This window comes from Dromaius novaehollandiae, unplaced genomic scaffold (assembly GCF_036370855.1).
Source record: "Dromaius novaehollandiae isolate bDroNov1 unplaced genomic scaffold, bDroNov1.hap1 HAP1_SCAFFOLD_102, whole genome shotgun sequence".
In the NCBI taxonomy this organism is placed as follows: domain Eukaryota; kingdom Metazoa; phylum Chordata; class Aves; order Casuariiformes; family Dromaiidae; genus Dromaius; species Dromaius novaehollandiae.
This window is the reverse complement of record NW_026991412.1, coordinates 106,970-124,660: the sequence shown is the minus strand read 5'-3', so window position 1 is coordinate 124,660 and position 17,691 is coordinate 106,970. Positions and strand designations below refer to the sequence as shown.

General features: G+C 41.3%; 2 long non-coding RNA genes across 3 annotated transcripts; one reads left to right on the top strand and one right to left on the bottom strand.

The window, feature by feature from the left end:
* The first annotated feature begins 71 nt into the window (after positions 1 to 71).
* LOC135326280 (uncharacterized) lies at positions 72 to 1,222 on the top strand. Its single transcript, XR_010386808.1, has 2 exons — positions 72 to 419; positions 973 to 1,222. It is a non-coding gene; the product is annotated as an uncharacterized LOC135326280 (long non-coding RNA).
* A 5,976-nt stretch (positions 1,223 to 7,198) lies between these two features.
* On the bottom strand, positions 7,199 to 17,431 carry LOC135326289 (uncharacterized). 2 transcript variants are annotated; one of them, XR_010386814.1, is made up of 4 exons: positions 17,324 to 17,431; positions 16,977 to 17,132; positions 16,566 to 16,653; positions 7,199 to 15,996 (listed from the first exon to the last, which is right to left on the bottom strand). It is a non-coding gene; the product is annotated as an uncharacterized LOC135326289 (long non-coding RNA). The 2 variants fall into 2 exon arrangements; XR_010386813.1 differs by lacking the exon at positions 16,566 to 16,653.
* Between the last annotated feature and the right edge of the window lie 260 nt (positions 17,432 to 17,691).

Sequence of the window (17,691 nt, the reverse complement as noted above, 5' to 3'; positions counted from 1 at the left end):
ACAATCTCCACTTTCTCTGCAGTGGCACCAGGGACAGTCACCTGCCTTAGGAGGGTGGCAGCAGGAGGAATTAGTTACAGGCTGTAAAGGGGCTGAAGTCTCTAGCAAAGGCACAGTGGAATTAGTGCTCCACATTAGGCTTGGCCCCTGGCGCACACAGTTGCTCAGCTCTGCCTCCTGCTTCTGCCCAGGAACTTTAAAGCGGGAGGGACCCTTCTGGTTTGGTATTTCTAGCTTTCCCCTGCTCCCCAAAGCCTATCATCCATTGTCCAAGACCAGGAAGCGACTAGATTGGGAATTAGGGCTACCACAGGAAGTGCCTTGATGTTTACTTATTTGCATTGTGCGACTAGGTGTTATCCTGGAAAACGCAGACAGCCAGTGGCTGAGAGAGCACAGTACGAGTTTTCTGAGCACAGGTAGGTTACAGTTGCCCTTCCTGCATTCCATGGAAAGATGTCACCACCTTCCACTGCCCAACGCTGCCCCTTCTCTCTGGTGTCGTGCCCCAATACTCATCCTGGGTATGACTTTATGTCAGCTGCACATGGCCTCCGTGCTCTTGCATCCCCAGAGAGAGAAGCTCCTGATAAACTCTGAATGTCTTTTGGGTAACCGCTGGGAAAAGTCAGGCTCTTGAGAAACTAAGCTTTTGCACACATTCGGCCAAATGGCTGAAGTAGAAGAAGCCTCCTGGCCACTTAGAGGGAGATGGAAGACTCCTGATGGAGGAAGCTTTGGTGCCAGGAGAGAGCTTCTCTCGCTGACTATGTGCAGAAGGCCAAGGGTTTGCAGTGACAGTGTGCAAAGCAGACCACTCATCTCCCACCCTTCCCTCCCTCTCCCAGGACTGAGCCCAGGGAAAGCTGCCCAGCTTTCTCGAGTGGTGCTCGCTCAGAGAGTCAGGGACGGCACGACCGTTCGGTCCTGGGCTTTGGCAGTCATTTAGGAATCTGCCTGTGTCATTTTCAGCTCTCCACTTGTTCCACGGAGACGAGCATCCCAGTGTGCAGCAGGCAGCAGCTCAAGTCCTCAGAGACAACTGGGTGGAGCTCAGGAATCTTCGGAGCAACTAGGAGGTCCTCCAAAAACATCTTTGAGTGCAGAAAGTGAGCAGCGGGAAGGCAAGACAGGCAAGGCAAGAGCAGGCAGTCCACAGAGTGTTACCACGGAGCCAGTGCAATCAGCTGACTGAAATAAAACATTGCCTATTGAACAGAAATCCACGAGGTGCTTCCTTGGGGTGGAGGGCCTCTTGACAAGCCACTGGCCAAAGCAGGGCTGTTGTGTGCGTGGCCCAGCTGTGCTGGCAGTGTGCTTGAGCTGTGTCTGTATGGGGGGGAGCTGGAGAGGGCTGTGCGTCTGGAGCTGACCTTGAACACCGTGAGGTGGGCGAGTGATTCCAGAGCATATTTGTCTGTGGGGGGGGACTGCGTTCTGGCCAGATGGGGATTCGCTTTCTGGAGTCTGGAGTAGCAGCCTCTGGCCATTCCTGTGTGTTTTGGCTCTGCTTTTTACAGCCCCAGCCGTGTGGAAGTAAGGACTGACTGGAAGACCTTCTCCTCTCTGGTGCCCCTCCTTAGCCATGTAGAAAGCTCAGCAGAGGCCCACCAGTACTTCCAGCACCCAAGCCTCTGTTCAGAGGGTACTTGTGTGTGTCGCACACGCAGGAGTCCTGTACTCCTCACCAAGCAAATGCCAGTCAGTAGAAAGAATGTGAGACAGCAGAGTACTGCTAGGGCTGTCTTTGAACGGTCGGGTCCTGCGGCTTTCAATGCAAAGCGATCTTCACAAAAGGGCAGAGAAAGAACAGGCCGTTCAAGAGGCTGCTTCTGAGTTTCTTTCAATTCCTGTTTAAGCATAGCAGTCTAAATGATAATTGCTGCTAAGTTGCTTAGAGGCTTATCTGAAGCCAAAGCTGTAGAGATGCTTTTTAAAGAAAGTAAGCAAACTGTTGTTGTGATAGAAAAGCCATATCCAGTAAACAAAGTAATGGTGTGTAGAGAAATCAATACAGTTTTAGGTGTGCAAATTCTTCACGATAGCTTTCAGTTTGATTCTTCTAACAGAAGCAATTGATCCATTATTTTTTAGTGCAACATTTCACCAGAAATTGTTTAACTATATTCCACCTACCTGGGAAGCCATATGCTGAAATTTCCCAAAATCTCAAATAGCAAGCCAGAAAAATGATCTTTCATTATGATCTATACCTCAAATACTCTATGTCCTTTTGTGATAATCAAGTAACTAACCTATAAGTTGAAATGTACATGATTAAAGACATACTTTTTGAGTAGAAAGAGCAGAAAGTCGTCCATCTCCTTCTTAAAATTCATTACTGTCCAGATACGACTGAAGAATTTTCAAAATCTCTCATCTTCAGAAGTATCTGAGAAGTTGCATGTGATCAGATTTTGATTAACATTTTCAATGTTTATTCTGTAGTTAATAGGGCCAACAATCATTTTATAATAATCTAACAGTTCCAGCACTGTCCCAAGGCATTGGAAATCTAGACTTTCACCAGGTTGCTGAGGATATTCACCCAAGTTCCTCAAATTTGAGAGAGTACCCTAAGCACAAGGGTGAAAACATTGTTCAGTTTTCCCATTGAAAATGCACAAAAATGCACCACTGTATAGCCAAGACCATAAGAGAAGGTAAGAGAGATCAGGCATTTATCTGAACAAGGGCTTTCCTGAGAATTTCTGACCTTATTGCTAGATTATTCCTATTTTATCCAGTACTGTTTAATATAAAATTGCATGAACAGTGCTTGGAACCATGCTACCTGATTTTCGTAGTCTGTATTTCACAGCTGATGACCACAGACTACTTATTAGACATTTCAGTGCTGAAATTAGGCAGCTAATTTGGTCAGATTTTGTTTTTTCTCTTAAGAGATTTCCATAGGTTATGTGGTTCTTAGTGACTGGCATAGGGTTCTTCCTTGTTAACAGTCTTATTCTCCTGGATACAAAGACTAGCAGAATATCACTGTGTTTCATACAAGAAATATTTACAGTTCAGTGACAAGTGAATTTAATCTTCATAGGCCACAGTCTCAACTCTAATAGGCATAAGCACCGCAGTTAATTGTTATTACAATCACTGTAAAATTAATCTGAAAAGCTCTAATCTATAAATTACAAAAGAAAAAAGAAACCCTGAAAAATGCTACCTGAAACCTCTCAGATTCCAACACTGGGCAGCTCAGAAGCTTATCTAATGCAACAACAGAAAAATAAGAAACTCCTTCAATCCCCCCCACCAACACATTCTCCTGCGGAGATCAACACTGACCATGATCTAATGAAAAATATTTTCAATAAATACCTCTGAAGGAGTACATCGTGTTCCTTACATTTAATAGATGAACAAAAGGCTGAAAATTTCTTAGAGCAAAGCTGTTCAAAACACAGCGATGGGGTCCACAACTTATGTAGTTCTGCATAGTATCACCGTATAAGAACAGAGTTTTGATAGCAGTATCTAGTACAGAAATAGCCTTTTAACTCAATTATTCACTCCAATTATTAGGAAGAAAGGGTTTTTGTTTGTTGTTGGGGGGGGGAAGGGAATTCAGTGGGGAAAAAAAAAGACAGAACAAGTTATGTTTGATAATTTGGGAGGAATTAAGGCTTTTTGAATCATGAAGTTCTCTGTGATTGCTAGCATGAATTAATAAATATATGTATAAATAAACACAAACAAATCTGTATTATGTTGGATTAAATGCTAGAAGGATATTTGCATGTGTCTTGGTCCATACAGTTCATTCTTGTCAGTAGGTCCCATTATATTAGTAAATGATTTTTATGTAGTACAAAATGAAATACCATTTCTTACTTTATTCCCTGGTTACACATTATTTGGGAAGGGAAAGATAAGAATGGTTCTGACAAAACATCTTTTTGTTGTGGTGGGACTGATGTAAATGAAATCTGTGGTACATCAGTACGTCTAGTTAATTAATGCTACGAATCATGATAAATTTTTGTTTATTTCATGCTCTGTTAACGTAAAGCAAAAGTAGCAGAAATGAGCTTTCCTCCTGTGTCAGAGAAGCAAAATTTAACCATGAATGCATGAATCCCCCAGGAACTAGCAAGAGCTCAAATTTTAAGTGCAGTAGGAGTCATGCTGCTTAATTCTGAAAGCAGCATATAATTCTATTGGTTTTGGTTGATACACGGTACCAATGATGAATATCTCTGGAAAAAAAAAATCGTTTGTATTCTAACACATATACTTTGCTATATAGGTACACGTTAATAACTGCATATGTTGATTCATATAACAGCTCTTAAAAATGTATAGAAAAAATGTGTTCTCATTATAAAAAGTTGTTGGGAGAATAAAATAGATGAATCTCATGAAATCATGAAGATTAAAGGTGGAGAACTATTACATCAGAAATATCACCATCATGGAACTTTAAGAGCCTACAAAATCTGTGAACAATATGGTGGAAAACATTTTTCTTTCAGTTCAATTAAAGATATGATGTCTTTAATAGTAAATGCAATTTAAAATACAGATTTCCTTGGAGAGATGTTTATATAAGCTACTTACATTTCAGGATTTCTCTCTCGTAAACTCTTATCTTCACAGAAAATTACTTGCATAAGGAATAAGTCATCACTAAAATCAAATAAAAATGCCATCTATTTTGGCCCCTGTGATGCTATTAGTCCACTGAAAGTTAAAGCCTACAGGTCTCTAAAGAAATTATTGTTCACTTCTGGTTAATCATTGCTTCCAGTAAGGATTTATTTCAATTTATTTTATGTATTTATTTCACCAAAGCGTAAGGGGCCATTTAATTACCTCTAAAGACTGTGTCTTTTTCTTGCATCAGAACAATCATCGGTTGTTTGCTCTGCCCTGATCTTATAATCGGATCATCACACCAGAAAAGCAGCCTCTGCCAGCTGCGACCAGGACTTTCAGAAATTACACCACTGACAGCCCTCTCCTGCTACTGTGAAAATTACATTTACCTGCAGTGCTGAAGCGCTAGAGTCATCTAACTAAATTTGTGTTTTACAATGTAGCTGTCTGCAGCTGAGCCAGTTAACCTTTGCTTACTGAACAGGCATTGGAAAAAACACTGTGTAAAACAGTGTAACTCACCTTGTTCTGTCCAAAAAACATATGAAATACATCAAATGAATCTAGAAGTAACGATTTCTTTCTATGAAAGGAATACAGTGTGACTGTGATAGGTGTAGATGTCTACACACAGGCACCTAAAGTTTAAATGGGACCCAGCCCATAGCCTTACTCTAAGGTTGTGGTGGAACTAGAGACGGCAAATGGGCTGACTCTGCTGAACTTACTGACTAATATAAACTTATTTCCCATAGAGCATCCTGACAGTTTAAACAAAGTTGCTTCAAAATGATCTTTTATGTTGTCCTGCAGGGTCACCCCAACTATCTTAAGAAGGGCAAGAAGGAGGATATGGGCAACTGCAAGCCAGCCAACCTCACCTTAAATTCCTGCAAAGGTGATGGAGTAATTAATCCTGGGTATTATTTCCAGCCATGTGAAGGACAGGAAAGTGACTGGGAGCAGTCAGCACAGATTTACAAAGGGGAAATAGTGCTTGATCAGCCTGATCCCCTTCTGTGACGAGATGACCGGCTTGGTGGATGAGAGGAGAGCAGGGCATGTTGTCTCCCTTGGCTTCAGGAAGGCTTTTGGCACTGTCTCCCATAATATCCTCATGGTCTTGATGAAGTACAGGTCAGAAAAGTGGATGATGGGACACAGTGCATCACCAGCAAGTTTGCAGATGATACAAAGCTGAGAAGAGCAGCAGATACATCAGATGGTTGTACTGCCATTCAGAGGGACCTTGACAGACTGGAGAAATGGGCAGAGAGTGACCTCACAAAGTTCAATAAAAGGAAATGTAAAGGCCTGCACCTGGGTGGTGGTGGGGCAGAGTAACTCCATGCACCAGGACAAACTGGGGACTGATGGGCTGGAGAGCAGTTTTGCAGAGAAGGACCTCGAGGTCCTGGCAGACAACAAGTTGGACACAAGTCAACAACAGCCCTCGTGGCAGAGGTGGCTGATATCGTCCTGAGCTGCATTAGCTCCAGCTCCAGCCTGAGCTTAACAGCTGCACTAGGAAGAGTGTTGCAAGCGGGTTGCAGGAGGGGATCCCTCCCCTCTGCTCAGCACTGCTGAGGCCACACCTGGAGTCAGGCTGGGTCCGGCTCCTTGCTCCCCAGTACGAGAGAGACATGGAGCTACTGGAGCGATTCCAGCAAAGGGCCACAGGGATGTTTATAAATATCTGATGGGAGGGTGTTAGATCACAGCATGTGTAGAAGAGTTTTTAGAGAATGTCTTCAACCAGAAAGACTCAGAACATATCTTGTATTTACACTCTCCTACCAGCACCGCTTTGTCTGCCTGTCCAGCTGCGGTGTCCTTAAATGATGGCAGCTACAAGCAACTTTTGCCCCTGGTCTCCAGGACTGGCTCTTTAACAAGTGTTGTTCGTTCTGGTAGAGCCCAGAGTGACCTGCCACTGACTGCCTCAGTGCGTGGTGATGCACATAGTTGTGGTACGATGCCGAAGTCAGCCTTGTTAGCAAGACTGCTTGTGTCATCAGAAGACAAACACACAGCCTCTTTAGTAATAAATCCAGACAACATGTTTAGTATTTTGATTCAGTGAATTATTCATATATATGACTTTTTCTGTAAGAGGGGAGTTGAGAGGTAATATTTCTCTTACCAAGCTTACAGCTGAATTAGTCACTCAGATCACTGCTTATCATCACTGGAGAGAAACTCGTAGAACACAGTTATTATTATCTTAAACATTTAACATTAACATTACCTATTCATTGCCTACGTCTCTCCATTTACTGTGAGGAGAGCTTAGTTTGGTTCAGCTGTAGACATTCTGCATTGCTTAAAACTGAATTAAGAGAAATAAATATTAGTCACATAAAATCAGTGGGACAATTAAGAAGCTTAGAGGTGAGCTGGTTTTTGTCAAAACAGTGTTCTGAACCAGAATTTTATGTTAGCTAAAAATACATTTGTAATTTTATTTGAGTAACTGGCTTCTACAAACTCTTTGGTGTCCATATGAATATATATGTTTGTGAATGCAAAAATAGATTTCTGTGTGTGTGCATGTGTGTATGTATAAAAATTCACTAAAATCTTCATTAAAGAATATTTTATTATGCTTTATAAATTAGTATATAGAGCTTATCTCACTGGGATTACTCTTAGTAGTATCTTAAATATTTTTCTCTCAGTAGAAATAAAGAAATAAAGCTTGGCTGATTGATAGCTTTTTACAGTATTAGTCTATTGACTTACAAGGCATCATTTCCTCCACAATTCCATCTTACTACACAATTGGACTTCTTAAACCCAATTCTTTCAAGAGTTTTTTGCCTACTACCTAACAGTTAAGAATTGCATGGAGAAGAGGCATGGAAAGGGAAAGGGGAAAGAGAAGGGGAAGTGGAAGAGGAGGGGGAAGGGGAAGGGGAAGGGGAAGGGAAAAGAGAGAGAAAGAGAAAAACGAGAGAGAAAGAGAGTGGGGACATGACAAATCTATGGAAGTCAATGGGATAAGGATCATGGATCTTCAATTTTTTTTTATAATCTCATTTAGCACCCCAAATAATATTTGCTGAAATTTTAATAATAAATGAAAGCTTTGACTTTAAGAAGAGTCTGGTACTGTGTGTCTTGTACAGATATATCTCAGGATTATGCTTCTAACCTGAACATTAATATTCATAGAGAACTCCACTGGTGTCTTATTCTGTTCTATTACTGAAGCAAAGAAAAAAATAAGAAATTATTTTTTCATTTATATTACTAAGCTTCAGTACACTTCTATTCATAGAACAGTGTAAAGTACCCTCAGGTACCTGAAAATGAGGCCTGAGAATTTTAGTTATCTGTTTGTATTTCGGGGCATTCAGTAGTAATGATAAACCATTATACTGCAGGATGAGCTGGTCTGTTAAAGACATATTGACATTCGATAAAAGTTGTCTTCATACAACAACTCTGAATAAAAAAGATTCTATGTTTATGACTCAGTACTTAAGCTCTTTCATAGTAATCGTAAATCTTTTTTCTGCTTTCCCACTATCTACTGAGATTTTTCACTTGAACATTCACCAGCATTTACAAATTGAATGTATTCTGTTCAGTAAGTTCAGAAACTGATTTAAAACCGTATTAGATGGCAAACGCAAGTAAGCACTAATATTGGAGGTCATCGTTGCTCTCATTGATTCACAAGTGCTATCTTGCTTATCTCTAAGTGATCAACACAGAAAATTCCTTCCAAAGTTTAGTCAGATTCCCTGGATTAAAATCATTCAATTAGAAGTATTTTAAATGAAAGTTATTAAGGTAAAATTCATTTTAACAGCAACACAAAAAAATCATGTGCAAATTCACAACTTTCAAAGAGTAATGAAGACAATTTAAAAATAATTTCTATTTTAGAACTGAGTCTAATGGATTTAATTCTGTAAATTTAGTGCAAACTTACAAGTGTTGCATAGGATAAAACTTAGCCCAGGCAGCTTACATTAGATTGTTGAACCCAAAGCCCAAGGAGAAAAGTTTTACTAAAACCTCCCAGGTAAAAAACAACCCTGTGGGAAAAACAAAGCAAAACAAAACCCAGAAACCGAAAATAACACTTGCCAAATTCAGAAGAACAGGAAACGACCAGTTATAGCTTTTGCTCTTCAACCAGAAAGGTAGACTCTTAAAGATACCTACAGGGCTTATTTTATACTTTTCTATTGCTCTGTTCTTCTCTGTCAATGCAGTACTCAAGGGAGGAAAAAACACTTACAATTTGTTTTTACAGAATCAATAACATGCCCATTTATTCCTTTTCTCAGATTTCTTTGATTTTTTTACTGTAATTTCTGTATGTTTCTATTTTTTTTATTCATCCAGAGAATCTCAGAGCCTCATTAAACTCTATAGATTTTCATGACAGATATGAAATAGCCAAAACACATTGGATTGACATTAGGTTTAAAGACAGGGATCACATGCCTAAAAGAGAATATAAATGTATCCTGCCTATATTCTCAACCACTTACACTTTTTTAATTTGCTAATTATGATATTTTGCCTATATGTTAACATATAATATTACTAGGATCAAAATAAATAATAGTGTTATGCTCAAAATCTTGTTTATGGGCAAAGAGGAAACATACCTTACATATAAAGCCAAGAATTTAGTGTTAATATAGTGGGAATCTTAACGGTCTAAATGCAGGATCGTTATTCGTCCAGAAGAAATTGTTACATGAGAAGAAGGGTTCTATACACCAAAAAAGCCTCAATAATAATAATAATAATAATACTGTTAAAATTGTTACACTTCAGAGTTTCTACTCTTTTCCCAGTATTATGTTCACCCTTCCGCTGCTCCGTAGGTCCTAGGTCTGTGGTTCATTTATGGCGGGATGACGGTGGGTGTTAGAGCGAGCTGTCAGCATCTGGGCTCCTTCGCCGGGAGGAATATGATGTTCATGGTGATGGTTTCCTCCTACTCACTCTAGGATTCATCTGCGGCTATTTTTATATGTTTTCTAGTATGCTTTTACATCATTCTTTCTTCATTGGTCTGCAGCTCTGTGTTGGATATGAATTTCTGGTGTTTGGGGCCTTTTACATAAGTTAAATGTGCATTTTTTGTTGTCCTGTTTGTTTATCAACCTATGGTTCTACCGTACAAAGATAAACACAAGTAAAATAAAATAGCCATCGCCATCCGGGCAGTTAGAAAAACTGCTGCCCCAGCTAAGCCGAGGGAAGCAGAGCTGCAGGCGAGACGAGTTCAGACAAAACTCGGGCCAAGCCTGACCAGCCTCAGTCCCGAGGCTGTGCAAACTCAGTGCGAAGCTTACGGCCAGGAGCTAGCAATGCCCATACTGTATTACAGGGTAACAGTAAAATCTCTCAAATTACAAAAATTCAGATTTGTTTTATAAAAACAAATTTAGACATCTGAACTGTCGACGACCACACATGAACTGGAAACTCGGAGTAGTTGAACGATAGGTGAGACAAGTCCTAAAGCAGCTGTCTTCTGATGTGTCTGACTACACTTAACCTAAATAATCTGGGAATTTAAATTGGTTCCCAAGTCTGGCACACACCACTTTGACCCATTTACTCCAGTGTTTGACAGAGACTAAACCTGGGTTCACCGCCTAGGAGGCAGCCAAAACACATCTAACCTGGACCAGGCGAATCCTTGTTTTCTCTCCTTTCTGTCACCATTCCCAGCAAATCTATGTACAACCCGAATAAGCAGCACATGCCGAATTTGGGTTCTGACTCAGGTGAGAGTCAGAATCATTTACCAATAGGTAAATGCAGCAGAGATAAGGCATAAGGATTCACATACACCACATGCTTTTTATGTTTGATATGAATATTACTCTTGTTTTTGTTATGCTCAAAATTATGATTATGGATAAAATTGAAACACAACTTTTATATTAAGACAAGAATTTATCAGCAGTTGCTGATTTTTGGAAGAGTTGAATTAGCTCGACAGTGGTGGCTGCAGTGATGGTTGTACGAGGCATCAGAGAAAGCTGGCTGAGATTTCTGTGAACAGAGGCATGTGCTACTTCTGGATTTCCATGAACGCTGGTGGTGCTAAATGGTGCACTGGTGTGAATAGACCTTATTGACATATCCTTGAAAACCAGGTAGAAATGTTTGTTTGTGTCACCTTTCTAGTCAAAGCTTGCACACAGAAAGCAGCCACAATTTGGTCCTAAATCTATCCAAACTATCTCAGAATTTAAGCAAAATCTGCTTTTAGCATATTTTTAATTGAAGAATAAGAAATTAAAATCATGAAAAGACAATGCGTATAGCTGTGCTAATGATTTTTTTTATAAATTCAGGGTGAAATATTTCAAATCACATTAAAATGAAATCAGACATGTCACATTTAAAATATACGTATATGATTTTCTGCTGTTTTAATTCATTATCAGTACACAAAACACAGAAAACGCAGTATGAATACATAGGATCCCAACACTGAACAAACAATATATCTGAACCAGCAAGAAACCCTGCTTAAAACACAGATTGCCCTGCTGAAGTCCTGTTAACCCCAAAATATATGTGAGATTTCTATGTCTGTAGCAAAAGGTCAGAAAAAGAAGAAAAGAAGGTGTGTTTTGACTAATACATTGACTTAAACTTTGGCTAGTGTGTCATTTTTTTGCTATGACATGTAGGGACTACTTTATCCGCAATCAAATTTCTTGAATGAAAATACAGTATGCAGGTGCTATAAAAAAAGAAATAATATGGTCAAAGTAATAAAAGAGGTAAAGTTCATACATTTGATTTGTTTCTCATATTGCTCATATTTACTTTATTGACCAGAAGGGTGCAATTGGTCAAGGGTTGTAATTTTTAAGCTCTTCATATTGATATATACATATTGTGTGTATATGTGTATATATACATATATATATATATCTATAAAAAATGTTGAAATGAATTTTAGCCTAGATATTATCTTCCTTGACAGCTAAGAAGAAAGTCTTTCCTTTAAATAGTGTTCTTCTCACATAGCTGTTTGTGGTTTGTAACACAGAGGTATACATGCACACAAGGGAAGATATTTAGTTATAGTGCACACAGGGCATAGTTTAAAGTGGGTTTAAAGAAGAGTAACATTTATTTTTGGTGGCTTTTTTCTTTTTTTGCCCTCCCATGAACATTTGGATAAACAGCAAACAGCTTATCAATTGTTGGATTTGTTGTGGCAAAAACCTGTGCCGTAGGGCTCTGCGACCCAAAAGGAAAGATAATGAAGTCGGTCAGTGAAATAAGATAGAAGTAATTGAATCGATTTTTTCAAGTAAAAAACAAAACAAGGAATCTGTAAGTCTGTTTCATGATTTTTGACTTTCTCTGAAAAGCCTTCAAAGGCGGTTATAAAGGTCAGGTATCTACACACAGTTAGCCATTTTTGGTAATCTGTGAAAATTTGTGGTTATTCTTAGGAGGAATCCTAGCATTTTTAATATGTCTGACTTTTTTTTTTGTCTGCTGATAGATGACCCAGTGTATTAGCGTTAACTCAGCATTTACAATGGAATGCAGTGAGCGTTTTTTGGGAGGGGAGCTGAGTCTGGGGGAAGGGAGAAAGGAGGGGCAGGGAGGAGGAGATTCTTATAATGAAGTTGTGGTGTTAAAGCTGAAAAGTTAAAGGTAAAATGTAACAGCTTGTCATAATTATGTTTCATATTGGCAGGTGTTCTGAACTTGCTGTTTGATAACTAGACATACAAATTTCAGCTCTTAAAGCTTTGCAGCCAATTTAAGGGCTCATTTATTTCACTGACAGCAAGATGTATATGTTGCCTGGCAGAGTGGATGTCTGGGGCCAAATCCACCAGTTTGTTGCTTGCTTGTCTCACGGGAAGTAAATAGTAGCAATTTTTCAGCATAGGCATACCAGCACAAGGTGTTTAGCAAATAAATGAGCATAAGATGACCTGTGGTGTCCTGAAATTACTAAAATTCATGAATAATAAAATGATCTATAGCTTGTTAGCAGAGGGCTATAGCAAAGGCTAATTTGCAGTCACTGAAGCTTTACAGGATAATTTGTAACTTTTGAAAATTTAATGACTTCATCAGCTTTTACCAGTTTTTCTTTTTACCAATATAATTGTCTGAAAGCTACCTTCGGCAGAGCTCTTCTGTCTAGATAATATCACAATCACCTATGTCATCACATTATGAATACTTAACGGACTTTATCTGAAGAACTACTTCTCTTTTCTTTTATCTTTCCTTTCATGTCTGTATTACGGTAACTAACAAAAATGTGTCTTTATCCTATGAAGACATACTTTTCATTTTGTTAAATCTTCTTGACATGGGAGACAGTTATAAGAAAAAAAATCAGTAGAGTAATGCAAAGGGAAGAGGAATTTAAAACATATATATGTTAACATATACATAAATACATATACATATTTGAGCAAACTATAGCTCACTGGAAATACACTGAAAGCACCCTAAAACAAGATCAAAGAAATCAGATGGAATCTTAAAGGGCTCTGCACATAACATATCACACATATTCAACAGCATTTAGTTACGGCTTTGCCAAGGAAAAGAGGGACCTGTGAGTTTTGATCCTCGATCACAGTGTTTATTTTTAATTAGATGAGATAGTCACTAACCCATGCATACAGAAATAATCAAGGGAACAGGGACCAAAACCACAGCTGTTGTCTCCTTCACCTGAAAGGCTGATCACTGAGTACGCTGTTCTTTCGTCCTTCCAGATTCAAACATTTTGAATTCTTTGGTGTCTTAATACTCGCTGTCTCCTACGTACATTACAGTTGGAGCCAGATTTGTGTTACCTTGGATATTGCTACATGAAAACGGGATGTAAGCCAATAGTCAGGCATACTTCAAAGTGAAGACTGTGGTTATGTTAAGCATTGCAGGAGTGCACACACTCCTGCAGCTTATAATTTGCTTTTCAAATGGTGACACTGTTTTAAGGCCTCTGAATTCTCTGTGTCACCTATCTCATAGGTTTCCTGGGCACATTTAGAAAAATATGCCCCTTCGCTACACTTTTGTGTGTCCCCTTTCTACATAAAGATCCCCACCCCTCGACGGGTATAAATATAACTACAGGTTGACGGCACCTTTTTCTCACCTAGTGCCATACCTTTGAGAAAGAAGAGATCCATCTAAAACTAGTGAAGAAAGTCCTATGCCAGGATTTATACGGGACTAACTCATTTCAATACCAAATGTACCTATCAGAGGAATGTTCCACCTGCAAAAACATACATTTCTATCAGGAAATATTTGAACGTTAATCTAGAAAAGCAAAAATAGAAAATGGGAGCATCCCCTGTGCAATCGCTACTTTTTTAAAAACATACTCTTAGTTAGGGAAGTTGAATTTTTAAACCATTAAAAAGTAAAGATAATTAACATCATTCACATAATACAGAGAAACAGCGATATTCGTCAGATACTTTTTAAAGTGCTTTAAGGGGATACTTACGAAGAGAATATTAGAAAAAGAGAAAGTACAACTGGAATATAGCAATATCTGGAAAATACAATTTAAGGAAAAGAGTATTCAAAGGAGGAAAGGGAAAGATAAAATAAATGAAATAAGTAGCTAGTGCACTTATTTTACAATTTTAATTCATTTTTAACCTTTGAACACTATTGAAGGCAAAAAATTGCAAAATTTATTCATTTATAGAGCCTTTTTAGTTTATTTTAGAAGTAGTTATTCTCTGACAATGCAGAACAAATCTCTCTTTTTAAAATATTTTTGATTTATGATTTAAAATTAATGACTTAGAAAGTATCATTCTACACAATATTTATATTGGTCTTCAAGTATTATATGTTGAGAAATCGCTGTATTATATGTTGAGAAAATATAAGATAGATCATGTGCAACAACGGGTTTCTCCAGATAACGGGCATCCTGAAGGAAACTTTACATAGGTAATCACAGTGACCTTGCTCTCTGTGGACAGTGTTTTTTGTAGTCAGAGCATATGGACCATGTACTTAGTCCCAGAACTTCAGAGTGGGTGCTTAAATCACAGTAAGTGGGAATTGCTCCTGAAAAAGGAGCTCAAATCACAGTAAGTGGGAATTGCTCCTGAAAAAGGAGCTCTTTTTTTTTTTTGATTTTGTTTTATCCCCATCTCTGTCAAAGCAGTGATGTATCCTTCTGAGTTTTCTTGGGTAGAGGAAAAAAAAAAAAGATTAGGGACCTTGATCATATCACCTTCACTAGTCTGCTACTAAAAAAAAACTGAAAAAAAATCCTATTTCATCCCCTTACCATGCTTCCCCAGGAACTTAAGCTCTGTGAGCCAAAGGTAGTAGAACAATGAAGCAGTAGTTTAATGTTGTTTTTATGTTTAAATAAATTATTATCCTCTTTCTTTTTTCTGTATCCCATATCTTTTTTGTTCTTTCAGGCTATGAATATGCAGATCAAGTACTCTGTCTTTCTCTTTTTTTCCAGTAGCAAAACCATTAATAATTCCGTATAGGATTCTGACTATTTGGTAGTCTAAGAGCAGCTGTGAATTGCCCAGAAAAGATCCACCCCTTGTGGACACCGTGTCAGCATGATACCCGGTGATGACAGTGCACCTGAAGTCTCTTTAGGCTTGAACACACCACAGGCACAGTGTGCTGGGTCTGCCTGTTTGGCTACAGGCTAACCTGGACACAGTTCGCTGGGAGTCTCTGAATAGTCACACACCCAGAAGGCTGAAACTTGTATACATATACATCTCTGGAAACCGTCTTTTTAGGTTGTACATATGCTATAACATTGCTATATGTCTTGGCTGCAGAAAGTATTTTCTAAATGTGTAAGGTTGTTGGATAACTGCATTCATTCTGAGCTTGCATGGCAAATCTCATATGCTCCATAGGTAGAGAAACAGCAATTAATATTATCTACCAGGATGAGAGAGAGACTCCTGCAGCACCGAGACTGAAGAATAAAGATATTAAATTTTCATACCATCTTAACACCAAGTAATGTTTACCAGCTCATTCAATCTCCTTATTCAAGGTCTAAAATGAAATAATCACTTTAACTGTTCATGGAGAATATTGCACAATTTTGACTATGTGATATATTCGTGATCTAAACCAGAATCCATTTAATCAGTTACCGAATCAAACTTGAGATCTAGGGTGGCTTTTCTATCGAGGACAGCGGGATGCGTTCCCGACAGAACTTTATCAAGGGTTCTCACCACAAAGGTCTGTCTTAGTTACTCTTTTTTGCACTAAGCACAGACAGCAGCAGTTCACACACCAGCACGAAGCCCGGCATCACAGCCCTCGGAAAGGAAGTCGACTGTGCCTGCTCGGTAACCCTCAGGTGGGGAGGTGGGCGAACTGCACCAGATAAAAGCATTAAAGCTGTTAACACTCTGGTCTGATCATTCTAATATGCAACATTCCAGCAAGTCAATTTAATGAGCTTAGTGCAGTAAGAGCAATTTCAGCTATTTTCACATATTTGAGTGCTTGAATGTGAGCTATATTTCCTTCTTTTATCTTTTTAATACACCTAATTAAAACTACACAGACTTGGTTAACTTTTTAAAATAGCCACTCTCTACAGAATACTGGGAAAGGAGCAAAATTAGTCAAGTATTAGTTTAAAAAATAATCCTTTTTTTTACCTGATATTTTTACCTGATATTGTGTGGTTTAATGGCTTTGGGGGGGTGGTTGCAGGAAGGGTGGGACTCTGCGGGGCCCTCAGGGCAGGGGTGCCATCCCAGATGCGTAGGGAGCGCATAGGGGTGCCCCACGTGGCTGTCAGCTTGGCAGGAGGAGCCACGGGTCTCCCACCCCACCAGACAGGGTGGGGGGGGAGGGGGAGGAGGAGGAGAAGGAGGAGGAGGAGGGGGGATTTATGAGCTCGCAGAGGACGCCAGAGGAGGCAGCAGGGAACTCACCAAGGGCCCCGCATCCCAGACGAGAGGAGGCATCAGGCTGCTGTGCCGCTGCTGGAAACATCCAGACCCCTGCGCAGCGTACGAGCGCCTGGGGAGATGCCAGAGGCAATGGAGGACCCATCGACACATGCTGCACCGGGGAAACTCATGGCTTTAGGGCAGCTGTACAGGAGGGAGCAGGGCTCAGCGGGGGTTCCAATCAGTTGGTGCCCAGGTCGGCTGGTACCCACAGTCTGTGCCTGGGGGCAGGGGAGGCCTCAGGGTGTCCAGGAGCATCTGTCTTCTACCCATCTTCTTGCTTGCCTAGCCACAATTCTCAAGTAAATAACTTGGGGCTGCACTAATCGTATCTAACTCAAGTTGACCTTAACCCTATTTGGTCCAGAGGTTTTAAACTCCTTCATGACCTACCAGCACTCTCGGGCACGCCTATTGCATCAGGAGCCGTCCTCCCGCCGACGCCGTGCCCTAATCCCGCTCCGGGGCCCGCCTGCCCCCCCGCTCCTCCAGGCTGCGTCCGCAGGGGCGAGCGCACGCCCCGGCCCGCGCTGGGGAGGAACCGGGGCCCTACAGGCGACACACGCAAAAGGGAGAGTCAGAGCCGCGCTCCGGCAGACCCGGCGCCGCGCAGACCCGGCGCCGCGCGGCCCCCGGCCCGACTCCCCCCCCCCGCCCCGCCGCCTCCACGCAGCGACGGCCCCGGCTGGCAGGACACAGCCCGACACCCGCGGCCACCCGAAGGCACACGCTCGCCTCACCTCGCCTCACCGCGGCCCCCACATGCTCGACTCCAGCGCGCCTCTGCCCTCGCCCGCCGCCGTCCAGCCAAAACACCCGCCCTGCTCGCCGCCATCTTGCCCGAGCGCGAGGGGCGGGGGGAGCGCGAGGGGCGGGGGGAGCGCGAGGGGCGGGGGGAGCGCGAGAGGGGCGGGGGGAGCGCGAGGGGCGGGGGAGCGCGAGGGGCGGGGGGAGCGCGAGAGGGGCGGGGGAGCGCGAGAGGGGCGGGGGGAGCGCGAGAGGGGCGGGGGGAGCGCGAGAGGGGCGGGGGGAGCGAGAGAGGGGCGGGGGGAGCGCGAGAGGGGCGGGGGGAGCGCGAGGGGGGCGGGGGGAGCGCGAGGGGCGGGGG